Source organism: Martes martes, assembly GCF_963455335.1.
Source record: "Martes martes genome assembly, chromosome: 2".
Classification (NCBI taxonomy): domain Eukaryota; kingdom Metazoa; phylum Chordata; class Mammalia; order Carnivora; family Mustelidae; genus Martes; species Martes martes.
The window spans coordinates 154,217,019-154,237,426 of record NC_137889.1 but is presented as its reverse complement, the minus strand read 5'-3'; positions in this window follow the sequence as shown (position 1 = coordinate 154,237,426).

Sequence of the window (20,408 nt, the reverse complement as noted above, 5' to 3'; positions counted from 1 at the left end):
ACAACAACAAAACAACTAAGGAATTAGTACAGACACTATGGCTGCTTGGAGGATATATCGAAAAAAACAAATGGAGAGTTCCCATTTCAGGAAGAACAATTCTAATTGAGCTGGATTATATGCATACCTGTTGGCTAATGTAACTTAATAGAAGGTCCCAACAAGAATATTTATAAAATAAAAAAAAAAAAGAAGAAAGAAAGAAAAGAAAAGAGAAAGGCTACGGATTACTTTAAAAAATACTAATACAATTACCAGAAAAATAGAGAACAGATAAATGCAAAAAGAACAACAAAACAAAAAACAAATGCATCACAGAGGTCCTAAAGACAAGAAACCCCAAACTACAAAAATAATTTTCTTTTTTTTTTTTTTAAGATTTTATTTATTTATTTATTTGACAGAGAGAGAGATCACAAGTAGGCAGAGAAGCAGGCAGAGAGAGGGGGAAGCAGGCTCCCTGCTGAGCAGAGAACCTGATGCGGGGCTCGATCCCAGGACCTTGAGCTCATGACCTGAGCCGAAGGCAGAGGCTTTAACCCACTGAGCCACCCAGGTGCCCCCCAAAATAATTTTCGAATGAACTGTTTCAAAATGTGATAAATACAACAATGAAGTGAAACAGAGAAATAGGATAGAGAATAGGAGGAGATGGAATCTACTTTAACTAGTACTTGAAAGAAAGCTAGTCTGACTGAAGTAGCATTTAAGATGAGTCCCAAAGATGGAGGAGCCAAGCATGCAATAAACCAGGGACACACCTAATGAGAGACAGAATAAAAAGAACAAGGACCCTGAGGCAAAGGGTTTTTTTTTTTGTTTTTTTTTTTTTTTTGTTTTTTTTTGTTTTTTTAGGATCAGAAAATATGCTGTTATGGCTAAAATGTAAAAAATGTAGTGCGAAAGGGGAAAGGAAGGAAGAAGTATGAGGAATTCATAGAGTTGGGATAGATTTGTAAATGTAGGTTTAATTCAAGGAGCCCTTATCATTTAAAAGAAGAGCATGTTAACTTGTATGTCAAATGAGTAATTTTTTTTTTCATTTTAATTTTAACTTTTTTTTTTTAAGTTTTATTTATTTGGCGAAGAGAGGGAGTGAGCACAATCAGGGCGAGCAGCAGAGAGAGAGAGAGAGAGAGGGAGAAGCAGACTCCACACTGAGCAGGAAGCTCCATGTGGGGCTGGATCCCAGGACTCTGGGACCATGACTTGAGCTGAAGGCAGACACTTAACCAACTGAGCCGGCCAGGTGCCCATGAATTTGTTTTTGAAAGGATGTAAAAATTTCTTTTGTCTTTTGTCTACTCTACTCCCACTGACCCTGTTTCTACTAGAATTTCATCATAAGAGCAGCCCACTTTGGAAATTTCTTGTCACTGGTGGTAGTCTTAAAAGCTTATCAGCTCTTTGGGCAAGAACTGTTCTGTTCACAGAGGTAACTTACTAATTTGGAAGAGAAAACAAAAAACAACATTTTCCTTGAAATAACTCAACCTGAAGTCAGTGTTGAGTGAGTCACTTCCTACCCATGTGGCTTCGGGCAAGTAAATTAAGCTTCTTTAATCTCAAATTGACTCATTCTTAAAAGGAATTTAATACCTACTTCAAGTGTTGTTGAATGGATTAAATTGAATAACATATATTGATGTTGTGGATTAAATATTTGCAATATTCATATGTTGAAATCCTCATCCCCGGTGTGATGGAGGTGGGGCCTTTGGGTGGACCATGAGGGTGGAAGAATTGGATTCACCATGAACTGATGAATTTAGTCATGAATTCCTGAATCTCATGACTCACACTTGTGCCCTAATAAAAGATATCCTAGAGAACTCTCTTGCCTCTTCCACCACGGGAGGACACAGTGAGAAGGAGGCCAGTGATGAACCTGGAAGTGAGCTCTCACAGACACCAAATCTGTTCAGCACCTTCATCTGGTATTCCCTGCTCTCTAGAACTATGAGAAATAAATGTTTTTTTTTTTTTTTTTTTTTTTTAAGCTACCGAGTTCACAGCACTTTCTGTTATAGCAGTCTCTGCAGACTAAGCCAGGTAAGTAACTAGTACTATAATTCTTAAAACACAGAAAGAGCTCACTGTAATAGCAGATTTTTTTTTTCTTTAAAGTGTGAAATACAACAAACATCAGGTACTTAGAAAGAAAGCCAGTAACACCACTTTAGAATTCAAAGAGGTTAAAAATGTGCTTGAGTTATAAATTCTTTTTACAATCACATGTTTTTTGTGTAATCTGGCAATTTAACTAAATAAGAAAATATAAATTCATTATTTTAGTCATGGTTCTCCACGGAAACAGAATAGGGATATGTGTGTGTGTGTGCGTGTGTGTGTGTGTGTGTGTGTGTATACATTTCCATATACATATATGGAAAGAGATTTATTATTAGAAATTGGCCCATATGATTAGGGAGGTGGGCAAGTCCAGATCTGCAGGGTGGACTGCAGGCTGGAGACCCAGAAAAAGCAACAGGTAAGTGAGACTGTTGGGTTGAAACACAGTCACAAAAACATGGACAGATGCATGAAAGTAATAGTGAATTCCAGTCTGGAGGCAGTCTGGGAGAACCAGGATGAATCAAAATTATAGACAGAGTCCAAAGCAGTCTACTGGGGAATTCTTTCTTGTTTAAAGGAGGCTGATATTTTTGAACTATGAAAGCCTTCAACTGATTGGATGGGGCCCACCTACATTCCTAGGGCAATCTGTTTTTTTTTCAAAGTCTGCCAGTTTAAATGTTAATCTTATCCCCAATACTGTTATGAATATACTCAGAATATATTTGACAGCACATCTGGGCACTCCATGGCCTAGCCAAGTTAACATAAAATTGATCATCACACTTATGAATTTGATGGTGTTTTTGCCAAATAGGCTCACTTCTCTGCTGGATCTTATGGAAATATATTAAGAAAACATTGGTAAAAGCTTGATTTTGAAAAATTTAAGAACAGCTTTGTAATAGTTCCTAACTAATTTTAGAACAGATTTGAAGTAACTAAAGAAATAAAAAAAAAAAGAAAATATACAATATAATATGAGAAAAGGAAAAGATACAGAAATACCTAAAAGGTTAATACACTAAGTCAAACTTGATTAGCATTTGCTTCCTTTACTCATACCTCAACTTTTATTAGGATTAAAAACCACTAAAAACCAGGAAATTATTATAAATCGGATAAAAGTGAAAAGGAAAAAAGACAACAAACAAGAAATAACATGAAATGGAGACAGAAATAAGGGGAATATATGGCAGAACACAAAAGACACAAGAAAAATAATTTTTTTTTTTTTATTTATTTATTCATTTGACAGACAGAGATCACAAGTAGGCAGAGAGGCAGGCAGAGAGAGAGGAAGGAAAGCAGGCTTCCTGCCGAGCAGAGAGCCCGATGCGGGGCTCGATCCCAGGACTCTGGGATCATGACCCGAGCCGAAGGCAGAGGCTTTAACCCACTGAGCCACCCAGGCGCCCCCACAAGAAAAATAATTAATGGGAAGCAGGCAAATGATACAATGGAGTGGCATAAGCCAGTATAAGGTAATGTTAGGGTAGTAGGGACTTTGGTCAATTACTTACTTTAATAGAAACTGAGTCTAGCCATGTGTGGCCAGAATGTGGTCTATTGTTTCTAGAATTGTGTGTGTGTGTTCCTCTGTCTATATGTTTGTAAAAACTCTGATTGTCTGAAAAACCAAAAACAAACCAAAAGAACACCTTTATAAAACAAATTAAAATTCCTTGGGCAACAAAATACCCAGCATCCCTATGGCAATTCCTCACAGCAGGGCATAAAATTATATCTAAACTAAAAAAAAACTTTTTTTTTCCTCTAAAAATTTATTTATTTATTTATTTGTCAGAGAGGGAGAGTGAGCGCAAGCACAGGCAGACAGAGTGGCAGGCAGAGGCAGAGGGAGAAGCAGGCTCCCTGCAGAGCAAGGAGCCCCATGTGGGACTTGATCCCAAGCCGCTGGGATCATGACCTGACCTGAAGGCAGCTGCTTAACCAACTGAGCCACCCAGTGGGTTAAGCCTGGGTGGCTCAGTGGGTTAAGCCTCTGCGTTTGGTTCAGGTCATGATCTCAGGGTCCTGAGATCCAGCCCTTCATCAGGCTCTCTGCTCCACAGGGAGCCTGCTTTCCCCATTCTCTCTGCCTGCCTCTCTGCCTACTTGTGATCTCTCTCTCTGTCAAATAAAGAAATAAAATCTTCAAAAAAATAAAATAAAATGAACTTCTCTGCAGCTAGTGCTCATGAGAATCGTAGTGATAGAGTTCAAAATAGCTGTTTAATAAAATCAAATGAGTTGTTAAGGGGAAGAATGATTTAGATCAGAAGAAAATTTCTTGGCAGGGCATGGAAAGGAATTTGTGTAATGTAATGGGCAAAGCCATTCACTCATCTTTACTGTTGACACAACAACTAGCCCCTTGGTTCAAATTCAACAATAGTTATGAGGGTAGGTATTAGTCACTGCTCTCACTGGAAGGAAGGAAAGAAAAACCAAAACCAAAACCAAAACCAAAACAAACAAAAGGCAGATGCTTAACCCACTGAGCCATGCAGGGTCCCCCCACTTCCCACAATTCTTAACATAAGAGAGCAGATTCTCAATTTTTTTAAACTTTAAAAATAGACTCTCTTAATTCCTTACTTAGGTAATCAACTGTTGCTATAGAATATCTTTTTAAAAAGCCATGAGAGAAATGAAACAATTTTTCACACATAGGGAACTATACATTTCCTTTTTCATCCATCATTGAAAGTGCTTATTACATTTTAAAATGGTGTGAAATGTTGCTCAGAATTTTTTTTTCAGTTTTCTGTATGTAAAATACCTGCCTAAAATACACAAAACTCTACCTCAACATGCATCATAGATACTGTAGATACAATGAATGCTATTAAAACTGCTCACATTCCTAATATTTTGTATCATTCAATTTCACAGACTGGTAGAACGACAAGGCTTTTGTTCATAATTTCATATTAACTACTTAAATTTTCTTGACATATACTGAATTTAGATTATATTATTCTTGCATAAATATTTAATTTAGATGAACTCCTTAATGCTTTAATATTTCTGGTCTATTTGCTCCTAAGTGTTTTTTTCACACATCTTCTAAAGCCTGATAGAAGTTCCCAGGGGGTAATAAACAAGTACTGACTGCAGATAGAATGTATTTTAAAGAATTAAAGAATACATTTTCAAATGCTTTTGTATGCTTGCAATAAAAATTGCCATTTTTTTCCTTGGAATTCAGTTTAAATAAGACATGGTTAAATTCTTTCGCTTTAAAAGACTGTTCTATAAACAACAACAAAATATTTAACCAGATTGAAAGAGAATATTGTATCTGTATCTTCCACTTAAATTTAAATTCTTAGAGGGCAAGACTAGGTTTTATATATTTTAAATCCCTAGAACCTCTCATAGTACATAGTATAGGTAGGCACTTATTAAATATATATTAAATAATTGATTTGTCTACATATGTGTATGTGGGTAAGGCAAAAACATTATCCTTCTTTAAGCTAAAATTGCACTCAGACTATATATGGTGACTGTACATATAAGTGTATGGAACTGTTTATGTGTATGTCCTTTTACTCTTAGGTTTTTTTTTTTTTTTTTTTTCTCCAGTTTGGAGGAATATTCTGGGATTCTTAATGCTAGGTTGTTTTTACTGTCTATGGATATTTTTCTGCTCTAGTTGAAGCATATTGTATTTTAAAAATATTAATTAAGTATATAGTCTGCTTACTTTTACATCTGTACCTTTTTTTCTTTCCCTAGATACTTTTGTTTAAATAATACAGCCTTACTATTTTGTTTCCTTGGTAGATTTTTGTCATTGGGCAAATTAATTGAAATACAAAATGGAAAAGCTTAAGAAAACAAGTGAGCTACTGTGAGTCCCTCAGGTTCTTCCATTTGGACCAAAGTTATTTCCATTGATGAATACAAGCCACTTCCTGCTGTTGTAGTGATGGCTAGTGGAGATCTTAAAGAATTTTTTAAGAACAACAAACTCTTTTTTATAAATTGTGACTCCCAGGAAAGAATGAAGCAAATTTCCTCTTCTCATTCAAGGAGTCAAATACAAAGAATTACTGTATAAGCATAAAAATAAGATTTTTATGTGCTACTTGTATTTGAGTCACTTGATTATTGAATATGCATTTAAAAAGAAGCCTCAGAGACAGATACTAAATGTGAATAAGAATAGAAGATTTTAGATCAAAGACACTGATCTCATTAGAGGATAAAAAGCCTAGGTATTTTACTCCAGTAGATAAAAATGAATAGGATGGAATTAATTGTGCCTTTCGACAACTGGCCTTGTTGGACAGTCAGCAGCTGCCAAAAGGTTATATGACAGAGGCTCAAAGACTCCTCTGTCCCTTTATTTCTCTTTTGTCAACCAGGCAATTGTGATATGATGATAACCCTCCTCTGGAAGGTTCTTGTGAGAACGAGTTGCACCCAGCACAGCATGATATACCCAACACATGGGCAACATCTCCATTAATATTCTCCACCTCTCTCCTGAAGTCATGGAGGACCCTGTATAAAATTCAAATGTTCATTTTAAAGGGTAACATTTAAAACCTTGTTTTTCTAACTTGAAAAATCCCAAAGCGTGAACTTTGCCTAATAAAGGTTGACCATAGGTCTCTAGTTGCCTGGATGGTCTTGGTTCATGAAGTGCCATTGTTAATAGCATTGATTACATTTTCAAAAGCATCTTGATTTGAATGATAAATTATAGGGTAATCTTATTAATAAGGTATATTTAATTGGAGATTTGAATGTGACAACTAGGAAATTTCTAGAGATAGGATATGGCTCTGGAAATTCTCAATTATAAGAAGCTTCATTCTGGGGCTACCTGAGAAGCAGCACAGAACTGAAAGGTGGGTGAGCAAAGGGAAAGTATGGGAAAGATAGGGAAAGACCCTCTTTTTATAAGGGAGGAGGCTGGAGTCAAAAAGATAAATGAATTCACCTAAGTCATGTGGATGAGTAAGTGCAGATGCAGGACAATAATTAAATTCTCTTTAGTAAAAATATTATGAAAAGAAAAAAATTATAATAAAATAAGCTAATTAGTTTCATTTATTAAAATAAGTTTTTTTTTAGAGTTCAAAAATAAATCTTTCTTTGGAAATTTAGAAAATGTGCAAATAATAAATTAGATATTTTTTCTTTAGAAAGTTCTGTCTAAAATGTATCAAGTAAAATTATATTATGATAAGGATTCTAAGCCTCTGTAGGTTCTGGTAGTCTAAATGTTGATACCAAAAGATACTGTCCACTTCCTCTTAAAACAAAACAAAACACAAAACAAAGCAAAACAAAACAAAACAAAAACAGTACCTTAAGGAGTTTGGGATATGCAAAAATGAACCCAGGACCTAGTTTGTGATGATTTGCATAGGAAACTAATAAGAACTTAGATTTGCTTGGAATCTGACAGCTGGGGAGACAGGAGGTAGAGAGAAGAAGAACCCTAGCAACATGGCAAGATGCCCAGTCAGAGCGAAAGAGGCAGCTAGTGGGGAATTCCCCATGGCAGGGACTCTGAAGAGCAGAAATGTGTAGCTTTAAAATAAAAATTTATGTATTTGTGGTATATCATTTTCAGTTTATGCCAACATTTTATTAAAAGTCCTCTATTCACAGCAACCTTGTCTCAATGGAACTGTGGAAAATAAATGATTTAAATGAGATAGGGAGTGACGCCTTGCTATCATCTGGCCTTGGGGATCAAAGGCAATGATCCACGGTGAAGAGAAAGATGAACTTAAGAACATCTCTGAATCCCAGGGATGTACCCATGGACCAGAGAGAGCTGGTCATACAACAGGTGAATTCAGAGATGGACATGAGCTAGACCTTATTTATCCTAAATGTATATTTAGTCTATATTAATATGTTAATTATTATTAATAGCCTACATTAATATATCTTAAATATATTACAGAAAGATAATTCTCAGAGTTTGAATTCCAGTTCACTGCTTAGAGCTTATAAGATCTTTGATAACTTATACAATATCTAAGACCCGTTTGCTCATCTATAACACTAAAATGATGAGAGCACCTACTGTATAGCTTTGCTGGGAAAATTATATTCAATGATCCACTTTAAGGCACAATCCTGTGCCTGGCAAGTGGTCAGAACTCTATAGAAATTATCTGATAGTGTTGGTATTGAGATATCATTTTGTATTCAGTGTACTTATTGTTTTTATATTTGTGTTATAGTATAACATAAATATTCTCATATCACTTACATCAATAAATTATATATTTATTCTCTAAATACATAATTTTTAATGAATATCTATTACATCATATGCTTAACCATTTTTACATTTTTTTGCCATTTGTGTTGTTTCAAATTTTCACTATTATAAAAGACAATGGCAAAACTTTATATTTAAAATTTGATAGGCTTTTTTGATTATTTGGTCAGAAAAAATCCACTTAATGACACATAAATGTGCTTAAGTGTATAAGCATTTTAGAATTCTTCATACACAGACAATTTATTCTGCAGGGAAAGAATACCAAATTACACTATTTCAATTATGATGTTTCAATTTGCAGGTAACATGTCATTTCAAAGCGGCTTGAATGATATGAAAAAAAAAAAATACTAGAAATTCCAAAGATAGGGCAGTCTTTAAAGCTGCTTGACAAGAAGGCTCAAAATCATTAAGGAATCATGTACTTTCTATCTCTTCTCTTTCTTGGTGCTACTATCACAGGCAAGTGGCAGTGTCCATAACAACTTCAAATATTTCATTTGGACACAGTTAAGTCCCAGTGCCTAATTCATGCCAGCAAGGAAGCCTTCACAGACCTCATAAGTCACTGGCCAGATTGACCACATGCTTACTCCCAACCAGTCTCTCTAAGGGAAGTTGAATTACCATAATTGACTTGACTAGTTACTTATGATGGATGAGGTATAGGGGAATCAACAATCAAAATGATTATTTCCACTGTCCATGTTCAAGAGTACCACCTTAATTTCATCCTTGTCAGTACTAGCCATGATTATAAACTCCCATTTCTATTTATATCCATCAGAAAATATGTCTGGCTACCATATATGCCATAGTTCTTCAGAAATACAGATAACTGGCTTTTGGACTGAATGGAGGAATGAATAAGTAATTGATAGATTGGATTTATCAGGTCTTTAGTTCAATTGGGCTGTCTTCTACCTGGTTGAACATTACTAATCTGAGAGAGGAGATGAGCCTTCTTAAATACAAAGGGGATATTATATGCAATGAAAGCGTTTGAGCAATGATATTACCTGACAGCTAAATCATTATTTGGGGGAATCTATGAACTGCGTATAAATTAAAACGTGAAAATGAGTGTAGAGAGAAGTGAAATTTAAGCTCTCAATGGAATAATCCTAAAGCTGAAATGGCCTCACACTGTTTTTCTTGGATTATTTTGAGGCCCATTGTACTATGTGAAGGAAGCCTATTGAACAGTGATTGACTGGTGCTGACCTGGTGCTACACTCATTTTGCACAAAAGCTTCTCTGCTATCATGCTTAGTGAGGTTATACATTGAAGCCAATTGTGATCCCAGAACAAAATGAAACCACTCAGCTACTCCTCAAAGGTTTTAGTATGACACATTATTGTACTATAATTTTGAAAAGAGTCATTTCTCCTGTTGGCTAATTATTAACTTTCAAATGGATGCTGTACAAATTGCAATCAAATATCTTTATTTTATTGAATGCATATGTTGTTAGGAAATATAATTCCACTTTAAAGGGTTTTACAGTTTTACTGACACTCAGATCTCTTTGTTCTCATTTTGGTCTCCCCTCTTGCTGTCCCCTGGCAAATTGAAAAACTATCTTATTGAGCTTCATGCTTTCAAATTCCTTGATGTGCATCACTGCACAGAATAAATACTCAGGTGATTGCCAAGCTTTTTGTTTGTTTGCTTGCTTTTTTACTTTTACCTAAATGTCCTGGAGATGTTATGCCTAGCAAGAGTGTTTGAACAAGTGCACTCAAACATACATGTGAAAGGTTTTAGTTGCATATTCACGTCTGTTCCAAGTTCTTGTTTGACTACTGTTCACACATGGTCCTGAAATTTGAGTTTGAGACTGTGGAGAGAATGTTTAGCATGCTTGAGTCTATAAATACATATATAAATGTGCTGAAAGTCATAGTATGTCTTCACTAAGTCTATCCATCCTGTAGGTTTGTTTAGATGCATCTTCTTTCTGCTTCCTTAACACTCTGTGCTTCCTTGTCCATAGCACTTATCACATCACATTGTCCATGTGTATATTATACATTAAATCCTCAGGCTCTTACTAGCAGGCCAGTTTCTGTACTTCCTTTCCTTCAGTTCTTGGATCTAAGTACTTAATATTACATACTGAATAGTTGAGTGGATTAAGGACAGAAGAAAAAAAAATCTATTTGGTATTTACCTCCACTGGAAACAGTAAATTATTTTTATCATTTGGGAGAAAAACATATGAAAGATATGCTTTAAAGCTTTTATTACTAGATTCTTGAGCTTAAAACACAAAATGATTGAAACAACTATAAAAAGAACAAAACAAAAACAGTTAAAGTCTTCCCAAACAGTTTTAGGAGAGAAAAGGAAGACTGAACCCAGTAGTTAAAGAAGACAGAGAACACAATTTAGTCCATACACGCACCAGTGACCCAAGGCCATCAAATCCCAGTAAGTTACATCATGAAAATCATGAGTTTGTCAGGGTCTTGAGATCGAGCCCTGAGTTGGGCTCCACGCTCAGTGCAAAGTCTGTTAAAGTTTCTCTCTCCCTCTGCCCCTCCCTACAAACACACACACTCTCTCTCAAATATATACATGAATATAAAAAAAAAGAAAAAGAAAAATATAGTTGGCTTCCTGGACATCAACTAATCCTGTTTTGTAAGTATAAGAAACAGAATTCCAGAGATAGGATATAACTTGCAAAGATTAGCTCCTGGACACAAGGTAAGGAATTCAGACACTGAGTGGTCAACTCTATACAGAAAGTCTGATGACTGGAAAGATAAAAAATTACCTCTACAAAGCAGGATAAGCAAATATTGTTCTTCCAGATTAATGAGAAAGTTCTTTTTAAATTATTTATTTTTTTAGAGACAGAGGTTGCCTTGCTGTTTATTCCCTAGAACACTGGTTCTCAACAAGGTACAATTCTGTCTCTTGGCACATATAGCTGACTGTCTATAGACATGTTTGATTCATCACTGGAGTTGTGTGTGGGGGGTGCCACTGGCATCTAGTGGTAGAATCTGGGGAAGCTTCTAAACATCTTAAAATGCCCCAAATTATCAATAGTGACAAGACTGAGAAACTCTGCCCTACAGCATCACCCAGGTAACAAAGACTGGGTTACACTAGACATCCAGGAAAATGTCTAGGTTTTCATTCTCTAAGGTACATGAAATTCACACATACATACACAAGTATACTCATATAATCATCAGCGGAATAGCAGGGCTGCTTCTAGAGGAAGTAGCCCACAAGGTCAGTGTATGTGGGTGGAAAGATTTCTAAGCCATGCCAACATGTGAATTGTTGAAGTCATATTTCTACAGATGCCTTACCTACTGAGGAGAGATTAGACCTGAAATGACATTCAAAATGGTAACCATAAGTCAACCAGCAAGCAAGATTGCATTTGTGATTCCCTCTGCTTGAGATGCTATGATCCTTCTTTTTCCCATGGTTCCTTCCTTATTGGGCATAAAGATGTCAACTCACATCACTTTGCCATCCCCTCCTGACCACCCAGTTGAATTTGTCCTTGTTATCTTTTTTTTTTTTTTAAGATTTTATTTATTTATTTGACAGACAGAGATCACAAGCAGATAGAGAGTCAGGCAGAGAGAGAGAGATGTGGGGAAGCAGGCTCCCTGCTGAGCAGAGAGCCCGACTCAGGGCTCGATCCCAGAACCCTGGGACCACGACCTGAGCCGAAGGCAGAGGCTCTAACCCTCTGAGCCACCCAGGTGCTCCTGTCCTTGTTATCTTAAGCCATTTTCTCTCACACTATTGTTTTCACTACCTGAAACAATCTCTTTTGCTTAACTGTTAAATGTTTTTTCTTCACCAATTCAATTGAGAGTAAACGTTTTGGAAAAGGAAAGCTGTTTATCACCTTTCTCACCATTATACTTCCAATACTTATAATAGGAGCTCAAAGAATATTCCATTTATGCTATTTATTCAACAAACGTTAATCAAGTGCTTTATATGCCAACTACTCTTCTAGCCACGAACATATCAGTATTGTTGTCTTCAAAATGCTTATGATAAAGTGAATACATAAATTAATGTATAAATTTATTTAGGAAACCTGAGTAGAAGTGGCAAAGAAGGAGTGTAAACTCCCAGCAATGATAAGGTAAGCACAAAGGAAGGAAGTAAAGATGACAAGAAGTAAATGACTATATCTGTGATAGGGCATAAAATTCTGGAGATTACCAAAATATCACTTCTATAGGGCCACTAGATGGACTAAGTCTTAGATGTAATGCCCACCCTATAGATAGAAATAGTTATGCCCATTGATAGTAACTGATAAAGTTAATCAGTTGTAGTACTGCAATTAAGCAATAACATAGTTTACATTTAATCTTACACTTAAGGATAATAATTCTATAGAGGTCCCATATGATTGTCTTCATAGTCCCGTGAAGTTGGACAAGAAGCATATTTACATACATAAGATGAAATAAGTTAAAATGGGTTAAATAACTTTCCCAAAGTCACACAACTACAAAAATACAAAACATATCCTGTATGTAATATGTTGTTTCTTTGCTTTTTTTTTTTTAAAGATTTTATTTATTTATTTGACAGACAGAGATCACAAGTAGTCAGAGAGGTAGGCAGGGAGAGAGGAGGAAGCAGGCTCCCTGCTGAGCAGAGAGCCCGATGCGGGGCTCGATCCCAGGACCCTGAGACCATGACCTGAGCCGAAGGCAGAGGCTTTAACCCACTGAGCCACCCAGGAGCCTCATTTCTTTGCTTTTTTGTGTATGATCTGAATGCCTTTTTGGATTACTCGGTGAAGCCTTTGGAAGAAGAAGGAATCTTGGTTAAAGAAAAAGGATAATATGTGAATTTGTAAAAACAGGCAACTGTAAGTTAAGGAGGATAGAATAAGTTATAAGTATATTCAAAGTAGATGGAATGTGAATATATTCTCTAAAGAATACATATGCCTAAAAGAACTAAGGAGGGATTATTTTCTTTGTAACTGTCATTTTTAATTTATTCATATTATCTGCCACCTAAGAAACCTTTTAATTTGTTTACCTTATACAATGGCAGAATTTGAAGGGAATTTAGTAATCTTAAAACTTTATTTCCTTTTAATCCTTCTCTTTCTCAAGACAACTAAAGGTTATCACTAAGGAAAAGAAGATATAGACAACAGAGTAAATGAGACAAAACAACAAAAAAAATCAGAACTAAATAAGGAAGGAAAATATATTTTAAATGAAAATCATTTTCATCATTGGGAATAAATATCCCAGTGCACTTCAAGAACCAGAATGATTTATGGAATTTCCCTTACTTAAAGGACTGAAGCATTTTAAGCTGCTCCTTAGAAGACGTGATACTTTCCTGACAATGGATTTTAAGAGGATTTTGCATAGAGGAGAAAATTACTTAGATAATATTCTAATAGCATACTTTTTTTTTTTTTTTTTGGACAAAGCATTTAGGTACATGCAGGAATGCTAGTTTTCATTCACTTCATCCCATGATTCAAATAACTTGATTGATTTTGCACATGTTCTGGGAATGTAGACACAAACTATGACCCTGTGTTTGCAGAAGACTGAGAAGGGGGGAAAGGACTTTTAAACTAATAGTTATAAGCTACAAAACAGAAATATATAAGTGGTTCTGGAAACATGGAGGTGACAGCATCCAATTTTGCTCACTTGGGAGCCCAGAGAAAGGTTCATGGAAGGAAGTAAATTTTGAGTTGCATCTTGAAATGAGAATTTCTCAGGTTGATAAAGGGAAGTGAAGGGCATTTTGAGAAAGGGAAAGAGAAGAAAATGTCGACTTATGTGAGAACTTTAGAGAAATGTAAGTCCAGAACAAAAGAACATTCGAGAGAATAGTGAGAGATGGTGCTGGAAAGGTAAATAAGGTTTTATATGCTAGATTAAGGAGTTAGCTTTTAGGCTTTGGAAATGAAGTGCCATTAAAAGATGTTAAGCACATGGGAAATAAGATCAGATTTGTATTACAGAATATCATTCAGCTCTCCACATTTTTTAATATGTGTAAGGTATTTCCTATGTTTTTAAAGAATAAAACAAAAGTAAATCATTCACTTGATTCTTTTTGAACATGTATTAATCATGGTTCTCCAGTAAGAACAGAATCAATAGAATATATGCAGATACATAGAATGAGATTTACTATGAGGGGTTGGCTTACTGGATTCTGGAGGGCGAGAAGTTATATGATCTGCTGTGTGTAAGCTGGAGATTTGGGAAAGCCAGAAATGGAGCTCCAGTCCCCATCTGAGTTGGACTTCGGCCCTAGTTTAGTCATCCAGGTCTTAAGAAGGAAGAATCAGGAGGATTGGCTGTGAGATTATGTTTAAAGTATGCCAGAAAGAAAGGAAATAAACATGACACCAAGGTTTTGCACCTGGAACTCTCTGTCAATGAGACAGAGGAGGCATTTGAAAGAAGGGCAGTTCAAAAGAAAAGATAGTTTTCGGACAGGTTAATTTAAAGATGATCTAGGGATGCCTGGGTGGCTCAGTTGGTTTTGGCTCAGGTCATGCTCTGAGGGGCATGAAATTGAGCCCCAAGTCAGGCTCCATGCTCAGACAGAAGTCTGCTTGATATTCTCTGTCTCCCTTTCCTTCCTCCCTCTTGCATGCTCACCTTCTCTCTCTAAAATACATAAAAGTAAAAAAAATAAAAATAAAAATACATATGATCTATTGGAGGTCAAACCTGTGCACTTTCTCAGATGCCCTCAACTGTCTTCTTCCTTCTCTGTTATTTTTACCTGCTGCCTGCCTGTGTTGGAACATCTTTCCATTTTTGGACTTGGAAGAAACAGCATGTTATATCCAATCACTTGGATGGTAGCACCCTGAGAGATCATTAAACAGCAGAAGTTAGAGACTTACCTCTCCATGGAAGGCAGCCAGCAGGTTTCGCTCTACCCTGGATATCTATGTATGCCATGGTGTATTAAAGAAATACCTGTACCTTGTCTGCTTCCCTAGATGTGGAATGAAAAAGCCTCCTAAGCAGTTTTCTGTGTCTCTCTGTAGTTATTTTTTTGAGGTAGCCAGTAGAAAAAAAGTGCTTCACTTCATGGTCTTACCTCACTTCATTTTTTTCTGACACCATCATTGCCTGAGGCTTGCACTTTAATCCTCATGCAGGATCTTCTTTCCACCTGACCTAGATTGAAACAGTTTCTATTGGACTTCTAAGTGGAGTTGCCAGGTAGGAAATTAGACCAGAGACGGAAGTATCATGGTGGTGGTGTTGAGAAGACCAAACGTTTGAGAGTCATCAGGGCGTGGATGATATTTAAAGCCATGGGACTGAGTAGTCTCTACAAAGGAATGATTGTAGTCTCTACAAAGTAGAGATGTAGTAGTAGTAGTCACTACAAAGTAGTAGTAGTCTCTATAAAATGTAGTAGTCTCTACAAAGGAATGATTGTACATAGGAGACAAGGTCCAAAAATTAAGACTTGGGCGCTCCCAATTTTAGGAGTCTGGGGAGGAGGAGGAACCAGCAAGGAACCAAAAAGTAACAACCAATAAGGGATAAAATGAGGATGAGTTATTATGGAAGTGAGGTGAAGAGTGAGTCAAGGAGAAAAAGTGAAGTGTCAAATGATGTGGATATATATGTGCAATTTTCCAATTTTGTAACAAGAAATTTGAACTCTTTAAAAACACCATGGAGACCAAACAGAACACTTTGAAGAACTATATGGTCCTCACACTGCTATTTTGCAAAATGTAGTCTGGTGGAAAGACTTGTCCTAACTGATAAAAAGCCTTTTTATCCTTTCTCTATCTGTGGCAAGATCATGTCCTGCTATCTCCTCAAAATATATTTCCCAGTTATAGCACTAACACTTAGACAGCAGTTATTATGTGCCAGACATTATTTTTATCTCTAATATCTATCTATCCTTCTATCATCTATCATGTAACTATCTATCATCCATCTATCTATCATCTGTCTATCATCTATCTATCTATCTATCATCTGTCTATCATCTGTCTATCTATCATCTGTCTATCATTTATCTATCATCTATCATCTACCTATCTATCAATCATTTATAAACACACATATGATCTTTGCAAGAACTCTATGATGAATAATTTCTATTATTATCTTCAGCAAAAGACAAGATAACCAAATTACTGAGAGTCTAAGTAAATTGCCGAACGTTCTGCAGTATACATAAGGCAGAACTGGGATTTGAACCTAAGATTTCTGGCTCCATGGTCCATTTTTAAAAGCATCATCCAGTGGTGCCTCTGGGGTTGTGGGTTACCTGTCTGGATATATGGCTGGCTAGGAGATTTACATCAGTTATCATCATCTCATTTCTCTACGCCCTCACTTTTCCTGTATTGATTCAGGCCTCTGGTGGTCCACATGCCTTAGGCATCTGAGGAGGAGAATATTGGGTTACACTGGGGGTGTGTAGTTTGAAAACACCTTTCAGGGAATTCTAATTCACCTTTCCCTGTTCTCTCTTCAATTTGGGGAAAATCACTGCACTAGATGACTTCTGTGGATAGCTCTCACAGGGATGGTAAAGTCATTAAATTGAAATTTACAGGAGATTGTCAACAGTGTGCTAGATACATATCACAAACTTAAAAATGCTCAGCATGTGGGTGGCTCCATTATTATTTGAGGGTTTGCATGCAGATATGCTTTGCCTAAAATATCTAGTTTTCTTTTTTTTTTTAAGATTTTATTTATTTACTTGACAGAGAGAGATCACAAATAGGCAGAGAGGCAAGCAGAGAGAGAGAGGAGGAAACAGGCTCCCCACTGAGCAGAGAGCCCGATGTGGGGCTCCATCCCAGGACCCTGGGATCATGACCTGAGCCGAAGGCAGAGGCTTAACCCACTGAGCCACCCAGGCGTCCCTCTAATTTTCTTTTCTTAATTGAAGTACAGTTAATATACATTAGTTTCAAGTGTGCAAAATAAAGATTTGACATCTATATACATTACAAAATGCTTGGAAGAAATGTAGTCATCATTTGTCACCATACAACATTATTATAATATTGTTGGTTAGATTCTCTGTGCTGTACTTTTCATCCCTGTGGCTTATTTATTTTGTAATTGGAAGTTTGTACCTCTTAATTCCTTTTACCTATTTCACTCATTCCCCCAATTCCCTCACCTCTGTCAACCACAAGTTTGTTCTTTGTATTTATTATTTTGTCTCTGTTTTTTGTTTGCTTGTTTTTTTTTAATATTCAACATATAAGTAAAATCACTTAATATTTGTCTGCCTCTGACTTATTTCACTTGGCTAACTATCCTTTTGGTCCATCCATGTTGTCACAAATGACAAACTCTCATTCTTTTTTATGGCTGTGCAGTAGTCCAAAACACATAATAGCTAAAATGTCAGAGATTAAAGAGAGAATCTTAAAAGTAGCAAGAGAGAAGAAACAAGTTATGTACCAGGGAAACTCCATAAGCTATCAGCTGGTTTTTTTTTTTTTCCACAAAATATCTCATTTTTAATATTAACTTTTGCTTTTCTGGTTAGGCCAAATTCTGTGACCTTCAAAAACTGCTCCCATCTTTGGTTAAAAACATCATGATTGTAGATAGCTTTTTAATTTTTTTTCAACTTTTTCTCCTTCCTCTAAGGAGAGAACATTATGACTATCTTACTTTCACTTAAAAAAATTATGGAAGAATGGGACTAAAATCCAAACCTTATGATCAACTTGTTCAGAACACTTCCTCAGGTGTACATCTTCCAATGACGGATGTAGACATGCCAAATAAAAACTTTGGAATATGAATCAAATTGCTTTTCTCCCTGTACTCATGTTCATTTTCTCCTGTTATATCTCCTGAGATGAGCTGTTTCTATCATCCTTTCCTCACAATGACACCTTTTTGCTTAAAGTAGTGTGGAATTAATTGTTGAAGAGCAGTCACCCAGAATACTTACCAGCAAATGAAAATCTATACTTTGGCTTATTTAAAACAAATTGGTGCTCTTAGCTCATATAGGACTCATCTCTGAAGTTGAACCTGATGTGTGTTTTGTTCTCTATTCTCACCAGAAATTCCACTGTTGAATAGACCTAGAGGCATAAGCCATGTCAAAGAGCAATGATCTCTGGGTAAATGCTCAGCCAATCTTAGATTTCAACAGTCTGGATGATATCTTCTCTGTCAATTAAAGATCATTTCTTCCCTTAGTCTCCAAACCTGTCAATTCATTAGTTATTTAAAATTTCAAATAAAACATGGACATTGTAAGTGAAATATAAAATAACTTAGTAGGCTTTGCTTCCTAAATTTATAAAAATAGAAAAACCAAAGAAAAAGGCAACATAATGCATTCTTTTATGGATGAAAAATCAACAACAGAATCAGAATTAAAGCAGAGTTTCCAATTGACACAGTGACCTGAATCTTAAATGATTAAGTCCCATTTTTCTCTTTGCCTTGTCTCCTATCCAGCTGTAGAGAAAGGGGCTGGTGATGCTGTGGAAACACCCAACAAGAAACTATTTGGGTAATAATAGTGATGAATACTGCATGAATGCAGGATGATAACATTATTAGAATGGAAAGAAGCTTAATTGGTTATTTTGTGTTCTGCTACCAGCCATCCAGAGAGAGCTGGTGAAATCTGTTATCCTTGACTTGATATGGAGCCTTTTTCTTTAATGGTATAGCACAGGTCAGGGTAGGAACTACTAATATTTTCCTGCATATCACCTTATGTTCTACAAGTTACCTCATTAAATTTATATCAAATCAGGGATGGGAATGTAGTTAGAAAACCAGTGTTATGACTATGAAATTACAGTATTTCATTTTTATCACTTTGGCCTCATAATCACTGAAAAGCAATTCTTTCCCCAGAGATGAGATTGTTTTCATCAACAATATCCTAGAGGGACCAGTACACTAGAGATCTCGTGTGTAAACATTAATAAGAATCATTTATGGGACAACATGAAGGTCATTCTTCCATGCAGAAGCTGCTAAGCCCTTCAAAGAGATGAATCCTCCACTATGGTCACCAGGACAGGCTTCTGAGACTGTTCTCCAACTGGTCTCCCTGTGTCCTATCTGTCCTTATCCAGAATAATCTACTTGGCATGCAAATATGACTCTGTCACTGCCAGTTCTCACTCAGTTCTTCTGATCTGTAAAAATGGGGATAATATTTGCACCTATTACAGACTTTGTCACTGGAACACAGTATACCAGATAACCAGAGTGAAAAATTTCATGACCATATTACTACAAAGTTATTTTCATTCATTGTCATAAGATTAAATACATAATAATAATAATGCCTAGAAAAGAAACACAGAGATAGTTTTCTGTCATTGAATTTTGTATAAGTATGCTAGTAAAACAAACACTAAAAAAATGAAATAAATGGCATAATACAAAAAAAGACTCATAATTTTAATTATATATTTTATAAATATGTATTTTTCATAAAATTGAAACAATTTTTGATAAAAGAGAATTTTTGAGTGAACAACTGTATAAGAAATAAGAATATGAAATTTTCATTCTAAGAATGGCATTCAAATCAGTAAATATTTTACGTGTGAACTAACATTTGCACCTATCAGACAAAAATTACAATTTGCATTTTGCATTGTTTATTTTTAATTTGGAATTAAATAAAACTTGAGTGGTTGTATAAAATGACATAATAGAAGCCAGTCAAAATCACAGTAACCAGCAATTATAGGATTTAAGATAACAAATTATATATATACATGTGTATATATATATTTTTTTTTAAAAGATTTAATTTATTTATTTATTTGTCAGAGAGAGAGAGAAAGCGTGCGAGCACACAAGCAGGCAGAGTGACAGGCAGAGGTAGAGAGAGAAGCAGGCTACCTGACAAGCAAAGAGCCTGATGTGGGACTCGATCCCAGGACTCTGGGATCATGACCTGAGCCTAAGGCAGCAGCTTAACCCACTGAGCCACCCAGGTGTCCCACAAATTATATTTTTTATGAAAGAAAATTTTATTACTGACATTATTTATGATTTTCAACTCATGGTGATAATCAT